The sequence below is a fragment of the Grammomys surdaster genome, unplaced genomic scaffold (genome assembly GCF_004785775.1).
Source record: "Grammomys surdaster isolate TR1022 unplaced genomic scaffold, NIH_TR_1.0 137, whole genome shotgun sequence".
Taxonomy (NCBI): domain Eukaryota; kingdom Metazoa; phylum Chordata; class Mammalia; order Rodentia; family Muridae; genus Grammomys; species Grammomys surdaster.
The window spans coordinates 896,166-903,014 of NW_021604595.1; the positions used below are offsets into that span (position 1 = coordinate 896,166).

At 47.0% G+C, this 6,849-nt stretch overlaps 1 protein-coding gene across 3 annotated transcripts in view; it reads left to right on the forward strand.

The window, feature by feature from the left end:
- Nucleotides 1–6,849, forward strand: part of Fgd3 (FYVE, RhoGEF and PH domain containing 3) — a 46,602-nt gene that overhangs the window by 3,453 nt on the left and 36,300 nt on the right. The window contains exon 1 of one of the 3 annotated variants that reach the window (XM_028763193.1): nt 6,446–6,571. The exons of the other annotated variants lie outside the window; for them this stretch is intronic. The gene's annotated coding sequence lies outside the window, so the exon portion shown is untranslated. Of the gene's footprint in view, nt 1–6,445; nt 6,572–6,849 lie in introns of those variants that run through there. 3 annotated transcript variants of the gene reach the window in all.

A 6,849-nucleotide genomic window follows, 5' to 3' on the forward strand; every position in this document is an offset into this window, starting at 1 on the left:
TTTATCATTTCCTGTGTTCCCTCCTCTACCATGTCTTCTCATCCTCTTCCCAATGTAATCCTTCCTGTTCCATTTCATGTAGCCCTAAACGGGATGTTTATATCACACTCCCTCCTTCTAAGGCTCTAGGATCACGGCAGAAGAAGCAGAAAGATGTTAGAGCCAGGGGCAACAAGGACACAGTGTCTTCAGGACAGAGCAGGGCAGTTGTACATATTAACTCAAAATGGTTGCGACAACATGTACAGTATCTAGGCAAGCTGAAGCCAGTCAAACCCCAGCATGGAGAGGGGTGATGGGCAGAGTCTCACCCCTAGTTGAGGAGCTATTGACAATTGATAGCTGCTTAGAGAAGGACAGTCGGTTTTCTTTGAAACTGTAGCCCCTGGTAGGCTGACGGTGCTCCAGTGGAAAGCCATACATCCATGAATATATCAACAGAACACATTGAGCTTAGTGGGTTAAAATAGAAAGAAGACACAAAGCTGGGTGAGTGGAGTGTGTGTGGGGGGTAGATGTGGGAGGAATAGGGGGAGAGGGGTGTCTATGATCGAAATGCATTGTGTGAAATTCTCAAAGGACTAAGATGAAATGAGAGGAAAACATTAGTGCAGAGAAAATGAATGAAATGAGAAAAGGGGTCCTCTGCCCTGGCCATTATGTTTTGGGAATGAGGAAGGACCTTTAAGTATACAAAAAGGTTTTAAAGGTAGGGGAGATTACAAAACAGCGTTGCCAAGGTCACATTCCTGTGGTCATTCTTTTGATAGAAAATATTTAAGTTCCTCGTAATTATTACCCTTGTGTGGATACTCAGCTCTTGTGAAGTGTCTGATCAGGTTCTTTAAGGTGGAATGATACAGACTCTCAGGTCCCATGAAGTGGTATGACCTGATTCCATGTCCTGTTAAGTAGATAGCTTGTTTTCTCTGGTCCTGAGAGGTGGAGGGCATGGTTACTCAGATCTGAGGTTACCTGGATACTCAGATCTTGTGAAGTGGGATAACAGGGTGACTTGGGTCTGTGAAGTGACACAACTTGGACACTCAGGTCCTGTGAGGTAGAGCAACCTGTATTTTCTATATACAGAACCCAGACCCTGCATTCTGTCTCGTGACTGACCTCCAGAGTCCTCCCAGATCTGGGTGTCAGCTTTTAGCTCCTGACATTTGGGTTTGTGTCACGAAACCCGACATTTAAGTCACGGTCTGGTCTTCCTGAATCAGTTGTCATCTACATGGTTATGTGGTGGGCCTGGCCTAATAAGGGTTGCTTTAGGATGGAATGCTACCTTCCGTGATCTCAATTACAAGGAACTTAAATTTTGTGTTTTCAAAATTTGCATGTAGCGAAAGCATATTTCTGCATGTGGATGGAGATACATGGAAAGACTCTAATGACACGTTGGTTCCAAGTCCACCCTTTATGTATTTGTTCACTCAAAACATCTACCTAGTCGCATGGGCCTGGCTGAGGGTCACGAGATGAAACGAGGCTCCTCTTTTAATTGCATGCCAGTGAGGAGAGGATGAGGAGGATAGCAGAGTGTAGAAAGGAAAATCTTGGGTGAGAGCAGAGGGGGAGGGGGCTGAATGGGAGAGAAGAGGAGGATGGGAACATGGAGGAGTCACGGGGTGTCTTTTAGAGGGAAAGACTGTTTGAGAGCCAGATAAAACAGGGGGTGAGCAATCCTATTTCCTACTGAGGAAAAGTTTGTGCAAAGCATCTGAGGGGGCTCCTGGGAGAATATCAGCGCTAAGGGGGTCTGGGTAGGGTGGATGGTGATGTGGAAAAGTCAGAGTCTGTTTCAGGCTATCATGAAGACCTCACTTCTGTCTTGTTTCATTATGTTTTACAATGGAAACTGCCCAACATCCCAAATAGAGAGAATTGCGTACTGAGCCAAAGAGCTTGTTCTGGAGGCAGCCTGAACTTACAGAAAGAATGGAACTCTGGAGGCCTGCAAGATGGGTCAGCAGGTTAAAGGCATGTGTCGCCAAGTCTGATGGCCTGAGTTCTATCCTCAGGAACTCATGCTGGAAGAAGAGAAGATACTCACAAGTTGTCTTCTGACCTCCACACTCATACTGTGGCATATATCCACATGCATACACACACATGTGCACACACATACATGCATACATACACACATGCACGAACACACATGCACCCATGAGTACACGCACGCGCTCGAGCATACACACACACACACACACACACACACACACACACACAGAGTAAACAAAAAATATTGAGTAAGCATACAGGTAAGAAGATTAAATGTGAGATGGGAGGATGACTTAACAGGTAAAGGCACCTGCAGCAGAGACTGACAGGCTGTGACAGTCTTGTAGTCCTGGAACCTACACAGAAGGAGGAGAGAATCAACTCCACAAAGTTGCCCTCTGACAGACACATGCTGGCTGCTGCTCTTACACACACACACACACACACACACACACAAATAAGTAAATATAACAGTAATTTTTTCTTGTTTTAAGATTAAATGAGTTAGGCACGGCAAGGCATGCCTTTAATCCCAGCATTGAGGAAGCAGAGCCTGTGATTTCAAAATAAAAGTTCCAAGATCTGACTTTCCAACACAGCCGCCCTGTGTAATAGGTAGCTCTGTCCTTTGATGTTTCACCAGCCCTGATGGCCAACCCTCATCCATTCCTGTGGTTCTCTGTCAATCTAGTTTCAGGACAAAATTATTGCTGTGCTTAGTACTTAGTTTCCCTGTGTCCTGCTACAGCTGAGTGGGTAGGGATCTCTGCGTGTTACGGTGGCCTAGAGTTGTTTCAGGTGACAGTAACCTATCAGATGGATGTGCCACGCTGCCTATTAGGGCTTTCAAAAATGAACAGAATCTAGGTGTAGGATTGTTGTATGCTACCTCAGGCTTCAGGAATCTATGTAGGACCATCACTACGTCCCTTCTGGGGAAGCTGAGTGTAGCCCTTAATTTCTAGGTAATAAGGCATATAAACAGAAACATACTACATGCAAAACCTTACTGATAATAGGGCCACATTGCCCCAAAGATGGACGTATTGGCTGTGGGGAGTAGGCTGTTAATATATACTCAGTGAGATCTTAGGAGATTAGTGAGAGCAAAGGGTGTTTGCACAGGCTTTCCTATGAGTTCAGGGTTGTTGCTGGAACCTCTGGTAGCTTGACCCTCCTGGGTATGCAGGGAACTCTATGTTTCCCCTTCCTCTGTCTCTAAATCTCTCATTCAGGGTGGTGTCTTTGGCCTAGAAATGTAATTCATGAGGAAGTCATTCCCTCATTTACCTAAAGTCATGTGCTGAAGCTGTAATAATCTCAGGGCCACCAAGATGGTCCTTCATGCCACCATCCACTATCCCTAGCCTCATCCCTAGGTGACAGGCTGCACAGTTGGGCCTTGGTCTTGTAGGGGAAGACTGAGAGAAAAGGGCTTTGGCACAGGGGGTCAAAGTTGTGTGCTGAGGCTTCAAAACCAGGCTGGTGGATGTTCCTTACATGGTTCAGACCTCTGTGGATACACTCCTCTTGGTTCTCTACAAGGAGTAAACTCAGGTGTTCTGGGACATTGATGTCTTGGTGTGAATTCCCAGCACCCTTCCCCCAGCCCCCCAGCCTTGGTTTAAAAGAAACTGTTCCCTCTGAGCATAGTGGCTTATGCCTGCAATCCCAGCCTGGAAGAGACTGGGAACTTGCTTGGATTATAGGCTTATTGCTGTTTCAGGAGGGGGCAGGGGGGAAGATACTGTGTTGTCTTCTCCACTCAGCTTGGCCTCATACCCCTGTCCTGCTCTGAGGTCCCACTGATCCCTCACCCCAATTCCAAGACATGAGGCACCCCACTGTGTTCTCCTCAGATGAGGAACTAGAGCCCTTCCTAGACTGAGAGCCCAAGATGAACGCTCATCCCTCCCAGGCACCTCTGAGTCATGAGGTGGCATTAATCTTACTGGGTGCTGGTCATCTCACTGGGCCATGACTAGGGCACCCTGGGGCTTGCTCCTTGATGATATGGACTTGGTGGGTTTTCAATGTGAAACCATCAAGTTAAGCCAATGAGAAGCCAAGCAAGGATCCAAAGTGGCTTGCTTACAGTTATTCTGTCATTATCTTTAGATACAGGCCTAATACGTTGAAATGTTTCTATGAGTCACCTTCAACTAATTGAGATTTTGGTTTGGTTTTTTTTCCACCAGGACTGGTTCTATGTGTGTCTGATATTCAGGAGGAGAGATAAAATAAAAAATGAACAAACAAGCAAACACACACTCACACACACACACACACACACACACACACACACACACACACACAATCCCAGGCAAGGTCTATGTAGTTTAGACTAACCGCTAACCTCCCAGATAGCCAAAGATGGCCTTGAACTCTGTACTCACCTCCCTTATCTCCTGAGTGGTTACAGGGGTGTACCACCAGGTACAGTATATAGTGCTGGGGACTGAACCTGGGGCTCCAAACAGACTAGGTAAGCTCTTTGCCAACTGAGCTGCGTCTTCTAGGCCTGCCTGGTAATTTTTGATTAGATGTCAGTCATTTGTGGTTTTTACTTTGCTGTCCCCAGATATTTTAGAGTTTTCTTCCAGGAGGAAATTAAATTGTAAATAGCTTGGCCTTCCTGTTAAGAGTTGTCACGTGGGATGGCAGAGCTCACTGGAAGGTTAGTGATCTCCCACCAGGGATGGAAGAGCCTCCTGAGTACTGGACCTGATGCCTTGCTGATCCGTAGTTTTTAGGATGGACAGCGGTCACAGGCAGCCTTGCCCTGTGTGGTGCTGCAAATGCTCCTTCTGGTCCTCTGAGGGAATGTTCTTTGTCCAGGCTTGTGATGTTCCCTCTCATGTGAACTCAGCATAGGGGCGTCTCTGGGGAATCGCTGAGTCTTTTTTTTGTAAAGCTTTCTTCTTTGTAGAGCTCTTTCCTGTCAACACCAGTCAGCCTTTATGGTGAGCTGGGCAGCTTCTCACCTCTGAGAGCCCACTGGGCTCTCCTTCCTGCTCCCTGGCTCACAAATAGACTCTAGGCAGTAATCTGAGACAACAAGAGGTCTCATCCTGTGGTTCCTGTCTCTCCAGGCTTGTGGGGCTCTGCTTGTCTGATGTATGGCGTCTCGTCAATTTTCCTTTATATGGTATATATTGAGGCCTATGGCAAATCACTTTCCTTTTGTTTTGTTTTTCAAGTCAGGGTTTCTCTGTGTAACTTTGGCTGTCCTGGAACTCAGTCTGTTAATCAGGCTGCCCTCGAACTCACAGAGATCTACCTGCCTCTGCCTCCTGAGTGCTGGGATTAAAGGTGTGTGCCACCACCACTAGGATTGTGGCAAACTGCCTGTAATGGGCATTTTCTTCTTCACTTTTTGTTGGCTTTGGCTAAAAATAAGCCTTGATTTTAAGCTGAACATGATAGTACACCCCCAGAATCCCGGCACTTGGAGGTAGAGGCAGGAAGGATCAGAAGTTAAAGGTCAGCCATGGCTACTTAGCAAGTTTGGCACCAACGTGAATTGCATGAGACCCTGTCTCAGAAACAAAGATGAGGTGGGAAGACGGCTTACTTGGAAAGGTGCTTGAATCTGAGTTTGGATCCACAGGTTCCACATAAAAAGCTGGGAGTGGCAGCAAGCTGGGCAGATGGAAAATGAAGGATCCCTGAGGCTTGCTGGTTAGCCAGTCTAACCAGACTGAGCTTCAGATTTAGTGAGAGGCCATGGATAGCAAGAAGATGGAGAGTGACTGAGGGGGGCACTCAGTGTTGACTGTGGCACTCACACAAATGCATGCACATGTCTTGACCAGAAGTGTAACTCCCCTGTCGTAGGGATGAGCCAGCCTCTACTCTGCCGGCTTGCAGCCTCTCACCACACTGAGGCTGAACTCAGCTCACATTCCTTACAGAGCTTTTTATTGCTGTGTCATGTCGACTTCTGGAAACATTCAGTTTATCTCCCATGCTATGAAAAGAATGTAGAAAAACATGTATTTTCTGTTTGGAAGTCCGATATTTCTATCCAGCGAGCCTGCTAAGAGTGTAACATCAAGTCTAGTTACTGTTTAGCTTGCTACCGTCTTGGAGCATGCTCAACACACTTCTTTCTAGTTGAATTTAACAGGTAAATGCACTTACTGTCTAGCTACTACAGATGTTTGTGCACGTAAGACTCATTGGCCTTGAGGCACGGTTATATAGTAACCTGAGTAATAAAGCTATTTCCTTTAAAAAAAAAAAAAAAGTGCCGCTAGCCAATGAAAAATGTCTTCCTGTAGTGACTTCGGAGTCACTGAGAGAAAAACCCATCCCAAGGTAGTTTAGCCACAAGAAGGTTAGCTCACTCAGGAGCCTATGGGGGTGGGAGGGGCTACGTCCTGTGGCCTATTGGCTCCCAGAGCTAGGGGGACTCCACCGACTCTGTGCACTCTGTGCGTGGCCGGAGGGAAGGCAGTCAGATGTAGCTGGAGGACAGGCGTCTACACCCGTGGTTCTAACTCTGCTCGGGTGGAGAAGGAGGAAGTGAAGAAAGAAGCTTCGGCCCAGGGTGTAGCAGAGAGTGAGTGTGTAAGAGCCAGTACTGAGTGTCCAGTGTGAGAACCGTGTTGTTGACTGTGTGTGTGTCTGGTGAGGCCACTGTGTGAGCATGTCACTGAATGTGTCTCGTAGAGTGTGAATGTGTGTGAGTTACTTCGTGAATTAGCATAGCTGCTGTGTGTGAGTGTTTAAGATCCCTACTGCGTGTGAGTGTGGGGACTCTACAGTGAGTGCTGGGAGTGTGGCTGGGTGACTGTGTGTGCTAGGGAGGACAGTGGAGTGTGGCTGGGTGACTGTGTG